Below are 14099 nucleotides of genomic sequence, written 5' to 3'. Positions count from 1 at the left end.
GTAGATTTAATCAAAAAATTGCGCAGGGAGGATGTATGTTTCGGCTCGTTGGTCTAGGGGTATGATTCTCGCTTAGGGTGCGAGAGGTCCCGGGTTCAAATCCCGGACGAGCCCATTATTAGGCTTTGCTTTTAATCTCTTCAGCCTGATTAGGGCAACCAGGATATTTCTTAGAAATTGGGGATAAAATGTGCGAGAGAGAGGCCGGTTAGCTCAGTTGGTTAGAGCGTAGTGCTAATAACGCCAAGGTTGCGGGTTCGATCCCCGTATGGGCCACTCATTTTCACTCTGGGGCCTTCGCTCTGCTCTTCTCGAAAATGACGGGCGGTCTCCCAGACTTCCCTGCTGGCTAAACCATACAAGTACCTGGCCGAAATAGCTCAGTTGGGAGACCGTTTGACTGAAGATCTGAAGGTCCTTTGTTCAATCCCGGGTTTCAGCAGAGGAACCACGTCCGCCTCTTTTAGTCTACCTGATTCCACCTAGCCTCATCGCTATCTGCCTCTCAGACAGCCAGCTAGCAGGGTGTGTTGGTTCCATGGTGTAATGGTTAGCACTCTGGGCTTTGAATCCAGTGATCCAAGTTCAAATCTCGGTGGAACCTTTTTAGGTTCTTTGCGGAAGGGAGGGAAAAACCGAGTCGGAATTGGGGAAACATGGGCTTAAAAAGCAGAGGCTTCATTTGCTCCTTGCTAACGTGCTTCTGGACTCAATGACTTAAATCTCTGGTGCTCATGGGAAAAGTTGACACACGCCAAGGTTCTATGGTGTAATGGTTAGCACTCTGGGCTCTGAATCCAGCGATCTGAGTTCAAATCTCGGTGGGACCTGCTTTTGCCAGGAATGTGTGCAGTACCTCGTTCGAAAAAACTTTTTCGGCAGCACTGAGCCGCAAGAGCTCATCTAGGTAGTGCCCCTTGAAGGGGGGCGTAAAAAGGATGGACAGCACTGGACAATGCAGGCATCGATCCCACTACCTCTCGCTTGCGCCTACTGCTTCCTACCGATTGAGCCAAAGTAAGCCCAAAGTAAGCCCACGTGAGCCAATCGTGTTTCTCTGCTGTGGCTTACTTTTGACCAATCGCGTTCTCTCCTGTGGCTTACTTTTGACCAATCGCGTTCTCTCCTGTGGCTTACTTTTGACCAATTGTGTTTCTCTCCTGTGGCTTACTTTTGACCAATCGCCTTTCTCTCCTGGCTCTGCTCCTGTGGCTTACTTTTGACCAATCGGCGACCACTATTATTATCGTCATCTTTGCAATCTTTGCAACAGGTAAGTCTATTCTTCACGACTGTATAATCGATCATTATTTATTCATAAACAGTGTTTGTTTTTAGACAATTAAACATGCCAATAAAGCTAGATAGCGTGTAATAGCACACGTTTTCTTCTGTACATGTGAACCTGCAACTTTACCATGATATACAGTAAAAAACATGCCACTACTGTCAAGATTATTAGCCGACCGCTAATTAAGCTATATCCTCCTTAAACCATTTTTTTGTTTTTGTTAATTTAGTATTTTTTTGTGTCATTCATTACATTATTTTGAGCAAAAGAAGATTTTTACTAAAACCTTTAAAAAAAAAGTTTAATTCATATATGTTATACTATACTATGTTATACACCAGTATACATATTTATGTTATCTTTTTAAATACTATGTTATACATATTTAAAAAGACATGAATAGGCAAAAAAAAGTGTTTTTTTGTTTCAACAAATGATTCTCAACTATGTTATAAAAGATATACCAAAACGATTTGATATACCATCTTAAGTTTTAGATCTGTTTGATGATCATATTATTATGAATTGTCATAAACGCCTTTATGTTATATTTGGTGTTTCTTAGTAATCTCTGCCACAAAAGCTAAACAAAACAAAACGATTTAAGCATGGCATGATACCAGCAAGATTGTACCAAGAAGTGTTATTTATTTTCTTATTAATAAGATCATCACACTATTTACAATTTGTACACAAGGCAAATTCAAAGTGATTCACAGTTGTATAAAAAACAATAATGCTTAAGCTCATAATAATAATAATCATTAATTATTATAATATTATAATAATAACATAATTATATGTTATTATAATTATAATAATAACAATATTATAATAACAACGGGGTGCTATGGACTCTGGGTGGCCTGCTGAGTGCAGTAAATTAGTTACCATCATGACAGGAACTTTAATTCAAATTTCTATCAAAGAAACTGTCTGAATATCCCCATTCAATCGATGGCAGGTGGGATTGTGTCCGATTGCAGCTTATTGCATGAAGGCCGGGGTTAGTACTTTTCAAAAATAGTGGGTTATTGGACAAATAGTGGCTTCGTGGACAGTGGAATTATGGGATGGCACTGGGTGCTATGGACTCTGGGTGGCCTGCTGAGTGCAGTCAAATAGTTACCATCATGACAGGAACTTTAATTCAAATGTCTATCAAAGAAACTGTCTAAATATCCCCATTCAATCGATGGCAGGTGGGATTGTGTCCGATTGCAGCTTATTGCATGAAGGCCGGGGTTAGTACTTTTAAAAAAATGTGGGTTATTGGACAAATAGTGGCTTCGTGGACAGTGGAATTATGGGATGGCACTGGGTGCTATGGACTCTGGGTGGCCTGCTGAGTGCAGTAAATTAGTTACCATCATGACAGGAACTTTAATTCAAATGTCTATCAAAGAAACTGTCTGAATATCCCCATTCAATCGATGGCAGGTGGGATAATGTCCGATTGCAGCTTATTGCATGAAGGCCGGGGTTAGTACTTTTCAAAAATAGTGGGTTATTGGACAAATAGTGGCTTCGTGGACAGTGGAATTATGGGATGGCACTGGGTGCTATGGACTCTGGGTGGTCTGCTGAGTGCAGTAAATTAGTTACCATCATGACAGGAACTTTAATTCAAATGTCTATCAAAGAAACTGTCTGAATAACCCCATTCAATCGATGGCAGGTGGGATTGTGTCCGATTGCAGCTTATTGCATGAAGGCCGGGGTTAATACTTTTCAAAAATAGTGGGTTATTGGACAAATAGTGGCTTCGTGGACAGTGGAATTATGGGATGGCACTGGGTGCTATGGACTCTGGGTGGCCTGCTGAGTGCAGTAAATTAGTTACCATCATGACAGGAACTTTAATTCAAATTTCTATCAAAGAAACTGTCTGAATATCCCCATTCAATCGATGGCAGGTGGGATTGTGTCCGATTGCAGCTTATTGCATGAAGGCCGGGGTTAGTACTTTTCAAAAATAGTGGGTTATTGGACAAATAGTGGCTTCGTGGACAGTGGAATTATGGGATGGCACTGGGTGCTATGGACTCTGGGTGGCCTGCTGAGTGCAGTAAATTAGTTACCATCATGACAGGAACTTTAATTCAAATGTCTATCAAAGAAACTGTCTGAATATCCCCATTCAATCGATGGCAGGTGGGATTGTGTCCGATTGCAGCTTATTGCATGAAGGCCGGGGTTAGTACTTTTCAAAAATAGTGGGTTATTGGACAAATAGTGGCTTTGTGGACAGCGGGAAGTTTGCCCAATATAGTGGGTAATTGGACAAATAGTGGGTTCGTGGGATGGGGGCGTGGCCCGGCAGTGGGGGGGGGGGGGTGGTCCCGTGACTTTTGGTAAATATAGTGGGTTATTGGACAAATAGTGGGTTCGTGGGACGGGGGCGTGGCCAGGGAGTGGGGGGGGGGTTGGGTCAACCGGAAGTTTGCGCCATATAGTGGGTTTTTTTTTTTTATGGACTAGCTAGAGAGAGATAGAGGATGAGAAAGTGAAACTAACGGTCAGGATGAGAGAGATCACCGGGGTGATCGCAGCATGGCAAAAATCACAGACAATAACCCTTAGAGAGGCAACAAGAAATCACATCAATCAAATCAAATCAATAACCTATACTTGCGTATATGGTTCTCTTTGTGTTGCTGAGGAACGCAGAGTCGTATGCGTGTTTGTCCTTCGGTGCTATAGGCTTGTTCTCTCGTGTCTTCCGGGGCGAGCAGACTTGCGGGAAGTTTTAAAGGTTCACCGAACGTGAAGTTACCAAGGAAATAGAGCGGGAAAAGTTCTTCTTTGTCTTGTCAGGATAATTGATGATGCTATAAAATTTTGTCATTTCTAGCCAGAAAGATTGTACACACAGAACAATACATTTTACTCTAATATCCTATGTATGACTGGTTTAGTCAAAACAAGACGGTCAAACAGGTACCAAGAATGGCCGGAACGAGTAGAAGAAACATAAAGTTACATTCATATGCAGAATTACACACATTTAATGTTCACTCACACGACTATAAAGCCGTAATACCGGCTACCATGACCTAGGAAAGATCAAATTCATGTTTATACATTTCTTAAGTGGTTATATATAGATTGCAGAGTCTATTAGTCTTTCTTCATCAGAATTCAAGTGGGAGCTGTGATTCCCTTGGAATTCCTTTTGGGGGTCATAAAGTTTTATGACCTAGCAAGAGGGAGAGTTACAGAAGATGATCCTGTTAGGTAATCTTTCGTTAGAAATACACTTAAGATTTGAAGTTACAGACCAGTCTCCAATTACATCTATAGAATAAGACAAAACTAATTAGATATGCATGCATACAGGAAGGTTAGATACAATTCTGTGTTATATACATTAAGGACATTCCTATCCTAAGTTGCATACAAAGGACGTTTGTGTGCGGGTATGTGTGGTGTGTGTGTGTGTGTGTATCCTTAGGGCATATTGTCCATCCGTGGTGTGCACCACGTGAGGGTTTCGAGAACAACGGGACCTGTTTCTTGATTGCGCAATGCGTCATAAATGGAGTTAATCAATGACCTGCTGGCAGACATTGGGGCACCATTTCACATGATTCAAGGTTTTGTGAATTAAACATATATGTGTTCATATTTGTTCAGTAGTGAAAGAAAAACAGGATTCGGTCAGTCGCTACACAGAGGAATGGCACTTCTCAGGTGTCAATCTACATTCACTCTTTGAGTGAACATCCTCAAAGGAAAAAAGATAATTTAAAGGTGTATGTAAAAGGTTTTATTTCATTTTTTATCGTAATCACTGCACACTAAAAAATGATGGGTTATTTAATCAACCCAACCGCTGGGTTATGAAATGTTTTACCCATTATGGGTTATTTATATGGATTTTGACTCAACACATGAGTTGTCCAAAATAACCCAAATTCCATCAACCCAACATACATCGGTTGACCCAGCACGTGGGTTGTTTGTGCTTCGAACGTCATCACATCGTCATCAGAGTCCAAAGTCCACACACCGAGCGCTCGTTACTACAGAGAACCTGACTGGCCATCCAGCGAGGCAAATAAATTAAGGTTTGTGTACACTACATGTCTAATTCACATTGTCTGTGTCGCGTTAACTTACCTATTAAAGTAATATCTTTATATTGTCGAGGTTAGTTGGTTGGTTTGGCTAACAACGTAGCTACCGTTAACGTTAGCCATTTAGGCATTATCATGGAAGCACAGATAGTCTAACGTTACAGCTTATCCGTTTGGTCTGAATTATATTAATGAATTAATGAAACAAGTTCATAATGTCCATGGGGATATGGTCAAGTTTATTGAGTTATTAATAATAAGGCTAAATTCCCAGCTAGTTTCAAGCTAGCCATATTATTTTAACTGACTATAAGTTAAATGAGCGCGCTTTTTTCCCCTGAAGCTTTTAATGTGAAAAGCGAAGGCATAACATAGTGTTAGACTGATTAAAGTATGTAAAAACAGTGAGATAACCTGATATGTCTTGACTAAATGCATTTATGTGTATTTAAGTAATGTGGTGACCCACAATAGATAAGAACCATTTTTTTATATAAAAAATTGCGGCCTGGCTAGCTATATTATTTTAACTGGCTATAAATGAGCGCATTTCCCCCCCTGAAGATTTTAATGTGAAACGTGAAAGCATAACACAGTGTTAGACTGATTAAAGTATGTAAAAACAACGAGATAACCTGATGTGTCTTACTAAGTGCATTATGTGCATTTATTTAAGTAATGTGGTGACCCACAATAGATAAGAACGCATTTTTATATAAAATGGCAGCCTGGCAAACGACAAGGACCAGTTGAGTGAAGGGTTAAGGAATATGTAATAAAAAGTTTGGGAACCACTGCTGTAGACTGTTATACTGACAGTCGTGCCCTGAAGGATATGCTGTGAGCAGCCACAAATATTCTTGTGAAGTAAAAACATAGACAATTTACATGTATAGAATTTGTCTTATGAATTGTATAGGGAGAGAGGGAGGATTGTTTTCTCTATATTTTGTGATGCTAAATAAAATGGCTGTTATCTTTACATTGGATTACATTCTGCTGCTAGTCTGCATTGCTTTTGCATTGTGACATCTGAATAGTTAATACAATAGCTCTTTTTGTGTTTGTTTCAGATCAATGGACAGCTTTATCATTAACACTTTGACAGAGTGGCAGCTGACAGACCTTGTTGAAAGATTTAAAGGTAAGAAATATTTGTTTTCCCATCCACAGCGTATCAAGTCTGCATTGCTACTCAAGCCCTTTTCAGACATGAATTCTTATGAAATATAATTTCCTCTTTTTTTCAATAGCTTCCATGAAATGTGTCAAAGTGAAGGCTATTGCACACTGAGTCCGAAATTCACATCCAAAATTTCCGCACGTAAAAAAAAAATCGACCTCACGTTATGTCAATCACTCTTGCACACTGCCTCCGAAACTTTCATCCGTCATAAAAAAATTCGGATCGGGTTCGATTTTCTGCGTTTTTCGCATCCGTAGCAAGCAATTTGAATGGTGTTATGACAATTCAGAGCCACCGAATCACGAATACGAAAAAACGCATACGAAAATTTCGGACTCAGTGTGCAATGGCTTTGACTCCAATAGATGAGTAGGGCACATGTCTTTTGTAGGCTTTCAGTGCTTTATTCTATTTTGTAATAACACATGATGGAATATGCATGTTATGTTTATTACTATATCTTCCATTTAATTACCCATACATTTTTGTTTTGTTCTACTCTGTTGTAAAAACAAAGATGTCTTTGTGTTTTTTATTTTTGTCTTTCAGAGGAGGGGATTGATGAGGAGAGTTTTTATTCTTTGGATGAGGCTACCATCAACCAGTTGATCAAGAGCTGGCTCTAGGCTGAAGTTTATCCAACAATTTAGAGGGCTTGTAAGATCAATGTAGACATCAGACACCAGTTCTGCTATATTGTTGATATTAATTAATGTAATATAATAAAAATTTTCAAAGATTCCATTATGTTGTTTTGTTTTTGTATTGTTTAAGTGTTTATTGCATAATATATGCATACATCTAGCATGTATTCTATTCTAGGTTTGAAGTTTAACAGTTTTATAGCTATGGGTAGTCTATTGCAATTTATTTTCTTAAATTGTACTATAATGTGTTAGAATTAATCTGGCATATGGGTTAATTTTACCCAGCATTTGGGTACAGTATATAACAAATGTAGTTGAATCAACCCAGAATTGTAATTAATTTGACCCAGCATTTGGGTACACTATATAACAAATATGTAGTTGAATCAACCCAGAATTGTATTTAATTTGACCCAGCATTTGGGTACACTATATAACAAATATGTAGTTGAATCAACCCAGAATTGTATTTAATTTGACCCAGCATTTGGGTAGAATATTTAACTCATCTGTTGGGTTAAAAATTACCAACCCATCTTGCTGGGTCAAATTAACTACTGTTGGACTGGTGCAATAGTGATCCAGCGGTTGGGTTATAAAACAAACCAATTTGGGTTATTTTTAACCCATCATTTTTTAGTGTGTGACTAAAGCTCATTCTTGTCATCTCACACTTCCCCCACTCCCCTTGGAATAAGTGGCTGTTGTAGTGTTTGGTCTGCTTCGCTTCACACTTGGCTGATCCCATCTTTTTTTCTTCTTGCATTTCTTCTAATGGTGCTTGGATGAACACAGGATAATTTTCACTGCTTCCTTCCATCTTTACATCATCATGTCATCTCTCTACTAATCATACATGCTTTGCAATAAACCTTGTAATCGCAGTAGCTGTCCAGCAGAGCTGAGAAAGTCATGCAGTGAAAGTCTAAAACAATAAGATAATTTTGTTGTGTTTTTTTACGCTCCAGCCACTGCAGGCTCAAGAGGCCCTGCTCCTGCCCCGGCTCGTGCTACTGCCCCTGCTCCTGCCCTTTATCCTGCTCCTCCAGCATCGTGGACCCCTGGCCAGGTGTCCCAGTCGCCTGCAGAGCTTCCTGTCCACTGGAAAGAGCAACTCCCATCTTTCCAGCAAGGCCTTCAACCCCTGTCCCTCTGCACCAGGACCATCCTCACTACAGCCACCCACAGGACTGCAGCGCCCTGCCCAGCCTCCTCTGCAGTCTCCTCCTCTGCGCCCTGCCCAGCCTCCTCTGCAGTCTCCTCCTCTGCGCCCTGCCCAGCCTCCTCTGCAGTCTCCTCCTCTGCGCCCTGCTCAGCCTCCTCTGCAGTCTCCTCCACAGCCTTCTGTCCAGCCAAGTGCTGCCTCTGCTCCTGCAACATCAACTGTGTCCAGTGTTGCAGACCAGGCTCCTGTAAGTAAGCTTCTCATTATTCGTGTGCAGGTGCTGCAGCGTGATTTCCAATGACCACAAAAAAAGAGGCCGCATTTCCTCTGTGCTGGAAACTTTGCACTGGCTACCTTTTAATTGTAGATTTAATCAAAAAATTGCGCTTTAAGCCATGCAGCAGGGGGGATGTATGTTTCGGCTCGTTGGTCTAGGGGTATGATTCTCGCTTAGGGTGCGAGAGGTCCCGGGTTCAAATCCCGGACGAGCCCATTATTAGGCTTTGCTTTTAATCTCTTCAGCCTGATTAGGGCAACCAGGATATTTCTGAGAAATTGGGGATAAAATGTGCAAGAGAGAGGCCGGTTAGCCCAGTTGGTTAGAGCGTGGTGCTAATAACGCCAAGGTCGCGGGTTCGATCCCTGTACGGGCCACTCATTTTCTCTCTGGGGCCTTCGCTCTGCTCTTCTCGAAAATGACGGGCGGTCTCCCAGACATCCCTGCTGGCTAAACCATACTAGTACCTGCCGAAATAGCTCAGTTGGGAGAGCGTTAGACTGAAGATCTAAAGGTCTCTGGTTCAATCCCGGGTTTCGGCCGAAGAACTACGTCCGCCTCTTTAAGTCTACCTGATTCCACCTAGCCTCATCGCTATCTTCATCTCAGATAGCCAGCTAACAGAGTGTGTTGGTTCCATGGTGTAATGGTTAGCAGACTGGGCTTTGAATCCAGCGATCCGAGTTCAAACCTCGGTGGAACCTATTTAGGTTCTTTGCGGAAGGGAGGGAAAAAACAGAGGTGATGCGCAACTGCTGACATGGCAGTGAAATTGACACTCTCAAACCGAGTCGGAATTGGGGAAAAATGGGCTTAAAAAGCAAAGGCTTCATTTGCTCCTTGCTATTGTGCTTCTGGACTCAATGACTTAAATCTCTGCTGCTCATGGGAAAAGTTGACACACGCCAAGGTTCCATGGTGTAATGGTTAGCACTCTGGGCTCTGAATCCAGCGATCCGAGTTCAAATCTCGGTGGGACCTGCTTTTGCCAGGAATGTGTGCAGTACCTCGTTCGAAAAAACTTTTTCGGCAGCACTGAGCCGCAAGAGCTCATCTAGGTAGTGCCCCTTGAAGGGGGGCGTAAAAAGGATGGACAGCACTGGAGAATGCAGGCATCGATCCCACTACCTCTCGCTTGCGCCTACTGCTTCCTACCGATTGAGCCAAAGTAAGCCCAAAGTAAGCCCACGTGAGCCAATCGTGTTTCTCTGCTGTGGCTTACTTTTGACCAATCGCGTTGTCTCCTGTGGCTTACTTTTGACCAATTTTGTTTCTCTCCTGTGGCTTACTTTTGACCAATCGCATTTCTCTCCTGTGGCTTACTTTTGACCAATCGCGTTTCTCTCCTGGCTCTGCTAGTGTGGCTTACTTTTGACCAATCGGCGACCGCTATTATTATCGTCATCTTTGCAATCTTTGCAACAGGTAAGTCTATTCTTCACGACTGTATAATCGATCATTATTTATTCATAAACAGTGTTTGTTTTTAGACAATTAAACATGCCAATAAAGCTAGCTAGCGTGTAATAGCACACGATTTCTTCTGTACATGTGAACCTGCAACTTTACCATGATATACAGTAAAAAACATGCCACTACTGTCAAGATTATTAGCCGACCGCTAATTAAGCTATATCCTCCTTAAACCATTTTTTTGTTGTTGTTAATTTAGTATTTTTTTGTGTCATTCATTACATTATTTTGAGCAAAAGAAGATTTTTACTAAAACCTTTAAAAAAAAAGTTTAATTCATATATGTTATACTATACTATGTTATACACCAGTATACATATTTATGTTATCTTTTTAAATACTATGTTATACATATTTAAAAAGACATGAATAGGCAAAAACAAGTGTTTTTTGTTTCAACAAATGATTCTCAACTATGTTATAAAAGATATACCAAAACGATTTGATATACCATTTTAAGTTTTAGATCTGTTTGATGATCATATTATTATGAATTGTCATAAACGCCTTTATGTTATATTTGGTGTTTCTTAGTAATCTCTGCCACAAAAGCTAAACAAAACAAAACGATTTAAGCATGGCATGATACCAGCAAGATTGTACCAAGAAGTGTTATTTATTTTCTTATTAATAAGATCATCACACTATTTACAATTTGTACAAAAGGCAATTCAAAGTGATTCACAGTTGTATAAAAAACAATAATGCTTATGCTCATAATAATAATAATCATTAATTATTATAATATTATAATAATTAACCTGTTAACCGTTTCCAGAGCGTCGGCGCACTGAAGCGTTTTTTTTTTTATTTAGTTCAAATTTACTATCAGATTTAATGTTATACCTTGACAAACTATACATCATTAAAAAGATATAATACTCAAGATTCAGTATTTGACCACTATTGTATTCTGAGAAACTTATAGTGACAGTTATGTCTTAATTTGTGTCAGGAGTTATGAAATGAAAAAATGAGTCGATACCTTTAATATGAATTATGAGCGTCAGCTGGTCCATTCATAAAAAACACTCCAAGCTGTCGTCATGACAGCGATTCGCAAAACATCGTCCCTCAGGGCTTTAGCTCAAAAATGTGCAGACTTGGAGAAATATTGATATATTCTCATAGATTCACATCATATTTCTATAGACAGGAATAATATTTGTTGAATTTATACCCAAATGCGTCGATGTAATCATTATGATCGCTTCTTACTGAGATGTGCTGTGTTTTCAATTCATACCAATAGCCTGAGGGCGCTATATGCACAATAACAGTCCATATATGGATCACGAAGAAGACCCATAGTCATGTGACATTCCAGGACGTCACTGATACAGAAAGTAGCTGACAGAGATCGCAGTAACATGCAGATAAAGATGTTTTGAAGACAATAAACATGATTGCAATGATATTTGAGTTACCTGTGTTCTTCAAGCCATGCCAGGTATTTCATAATAATAGATTATATTTATAATGTGATGCTAATTGATATAGATTTCATCATCGTGCAGAACACTATAAATAATACATTTTCTGTCGGATTTTTTTTTTATCTGAAGCCAAATTAGATCACAGAAGATTATTTAAAACACTCGACTTGCGTTATAAAGTAAGTTTGGAGCACAAACATGGTTTTAATCTCATAAATGGTCGTGTATTGATGGTGTGCTAAGCTAACATGCTAGCTAGCCCAGGTGCACCTGCCACCAGCAGTTATTGTTTTATGATTTTTTTCTAAATAGGAATGCTTACTGAAATGTTTCAGTGCATTTGATACCAGTTTCAAATATTTAGTGAGAACTTTGATAAAAGAAATTAGGGTTTGAAACCCTATGAATAGCCTGTGAATAGCCAGTCGTTAGTAGCTATAATGCAGACAAAAGAAATGCATATTTAGAGCCATAACCAGTCTGGAGAGGTGTAAATGTGTGCAAGGAGAGACTGACTCTGAATGGGGCTCGTTTGCACCACAAAATAATAGAGACAATAGACTGATTAGATGACTCAGAAGATGACTAAACATCAGTTTGCATTTTAGAGTCTAATCAAAATAAAGTAATTTGACATGATCTTGAAAAACATTTAACTAAATACAGAGTTTTAGACTTATCATTTTCAGATTTTAAATACAAAATGGTCACACATATGGCTTTAGCTGCAGTGCATTTCTAGATTCCTCCAGGGCCAACTTCAATTTTATTTTTATGAAGATGTTTCATAAAAGTAAATTTCTAATAACTTTACAAAACTTTGAAGCTATTTAAACATTTTTTTTTTCATTATGACAATAATTATTTCTACATTTACAATAAACTACTAGGTGTCAGCTTTCAAATGAGATCATACTTGTGCTTTTAGTGCAAAGGGTTCATGAACTGTATCTGTTTAAGTTTGGGTATGCCATTTCTGGGGATTTTTCAAAAGTGGCCTTGAAGGTTAACAGGTTAATTACATAAAAAACAAATGCTGTAGTAAAATACTTTCAGTTGGAATATGACAGCTATGTAACGTTCTGTTTATGCCTGTGTCCTTTCAGATTATGTATGCATACCCGGTTTTACGGAGAACCTCTGAGGGTCGACTCCTTATGGGGCCAACTGAGGAGGCCAATAGGAGGAAGATCGTGTTGGCAGGGAGGGCCAGGTGTAAGGAGGAGGTCCTGGCTGAGGCCACTGCCTTTGTGAGGCAGAATGGAGGGAATCCTGGAGACCAGTTCCTGGTTCTGGCTCACTGCAAGATCCAGTTTGGGAAACACCAGGGTCAGAGGTTCCTGTGGCTGCTGGAGAACTCACTGGGGTATGCTTGCTATCTGGTCAGCAGCATTTTGGGGGAGGAGGAGAGGGACAACCCGCTGTCGGACAACAAACACCTGTTCCTCAGATACACCTCGCAGATCAGGGAAGTAGGCGAGGCTGTGGAGGTGTATCAGAAAAAACAGGCCATGCTGCAGGAGGCCCAGAGGACAGGAGACTCTGGATGTCTGATGGTGGAGTTTGGGGATTTTAAGGGTAGGTCAATGAAGGAGGTGTATGAGGACCCAAGCAAGGAGGCCCAGGCTCTCATCACCTACCTGAAGAAGGCAAAGGCCAGGCCTAACACCAATATGGCCCTTTTCAAAGCACACGTGCTGAAGAGGCAGGCTCCAGCCCACGTGCCCACCACCACTGTGCCCACTGCATCTGTCCTCACTGCTGCTGTGCCCACTGCCACTGTGTCTGTTCCTCCTCCACCTACTGCCACTAAGAACAGGCCACTGCTGGCGACCAATGTGAAGGCCCTGTTGGCGCGGGGGAAGCATTTATTTGCTTCACAGCTGGCAAAAAAGATTTTGTCTCCAGCCAAACCCTGTAAGTGAATTGCAAGCTTTAAAACCATTACAGTATATATTATGCAGTATATATGTCTAACGAAAATACGTGTTCAACAGCTGCAGGACCACGTGTACATCCTGCGTCTGAGTCCGCAGCCCGGAGACAGCTCTTTACATGTGGTGAGTATCACTTAACGCATACAAGTGTGTTGGTGACATGTGCTTAGTGTTTTATGTTATTTTACAGACTCTGCTGCTACGGATTTTTTTGAGGAGGAAGATGACCTGGAGATGGCAACTGTAGCCTCGCAAGCTGAGGAACAACTTCCTCAAGGTATGTAAATCTTAAACAATATTTTACAAACAATTACAAATAAAACAAAACAGTATTTTTTAAATGACATATTATTTTATTTCACAACACAGAGGAATGGCACTTCTCAGGTGTCAATCTACATTCACTCTTTGAGTGAACATCCTCAAAGGAAAAAAGATAATTTAAAGGTGTATGTAAAAGGTTTTATTTCATTTTTTATCGTAATCACTGACTAAAGCTCATTCTTGTCATCTCACACTTCCCCCACTCCCCTTGGAATAAGTGGCTGTTGTAGTGTTTGGTCTGCTTCGCTTCACACTTGGCGGATCCCATCTTTTTTTCTTCTTGT

At 40.3% G+C, this 14099-nt stretch overlaps 9 non-coding genes across 9 annotated transcripts; all 9 read left to right on the top strand.

Moving 5' to 3' along the window:
• The first annotated feature begins 42 nt into the window (after nucleotides 1–42).
• trnap-agg (transfer RNA proline (anticodon AGG)) lies at nucleotides 43–114 on the top strand. Its single transcript has one exon. It is a non-coding gene; the product is annotated as a tRNA-Pro (tRNA).
• An 88-nt stretch (nucleotides 115–202) lies between these two features.
• trnai-aau (transfer RNA isoleucine (anticodon AAU)) lies at nucleotides 203–276 on the top strand. The gene has a single exon. It is a non-coding gene; the product is annotated as a tRNA-Ile (tRNA).
• A 256-nt stretch (nucleotides 277–532) lies between these two features.
• On the top strand, nucleotides 533–604 carry trnaq-uug (transfer RNA glutamine (anticodon UUG)). Its single transcript has one exon. It is a non-coding gene; the product is annotated as a tRNA-Gln (tRNA).
• A 154-nt stretch (nucleotides 605–758) lies between these two features.
• On the top strand, nucleotides 759–830 carry trnaq-cug (transfer RNA glutamine (anticodon CUG)). The gene has a single exon. It is a non-coding gene; the product is annotated as a tRNA-Gln (tRNA).
• A 7958-nt stretch (nucleotides 831–8788) lies between these two features.
• Nucleotides 8789–8860, top strand: trnap-agg (transfer RNA proline (anticodon AGG)). Its single transcript has one exon. It is a non-coding gene; the product is annotated as a tRNA-Pro (tRNA).
• Nucleotides 8861–8948: 88 nt separating this feature from the next.
• Nucleotides 8949–9022, top strand: trnai-aau (transfer RNA isoleucine (anticodon AAU)). Its single transcript has one exon. It is a non-coding gene; the product is annotated as a tRNA-Ile (tRNA).
• Nucleotides 9023–9114: 92 nt separating this feature from the next.
• Nucleotides 9115–9187, top strand: trnaf-gaa (transfer RNA phenylalanine (anticodon GAA)). Its single transcript has one exon. It is a non-coding gene; the product is annotated as a tRNA-Phe (tRNA).
• Nucleotides 9188–9277: 90 nt separating this feature from the next.
• Nucleotides 9278–9349, top strand: trnaq-uug (transfer RNA glutamine (anticodon UUG)). The gene has a single exon. It is a non-coding gene; the product is annotated as a tRNA-Gln (tRNA).
• A 205-nt stretch (nucleotides 9350–9554) lies between these two features.
• trnaq-cug (transfer RNA glutamine (anticodon CUG)) lies at nucleotides 9555–9626 on the top strand. The gene has a single exon. It is a non-coding gene; the product is annotated as a tRNA-Gln (tRNA).
• Nucleotides 9627–14099: the final 4473 nt, after the last annotated feature.

This window comes from Siphateles boraxobius, unplaced genomic scaffold, assembly GCF_051911475.1.
Source record: "Siphateles boraxobius isolate OS27281-9 unplaced genomic scaffold, OSU_SipBor_1 269, whole genome shotgun sequence".
NCBI classification, from domain to species: domain Eukaryota; kingdom Metazoa; phylum Chordata; class Actinopteri; order Cypriniformes; family Leuciscidae; genus Siphateles; species Siphateles boraxobius.
Note: the sequence above shows the minus strand (reverse complement) of the source record. Positions and strands in the feature narration are given on the sequence as shown.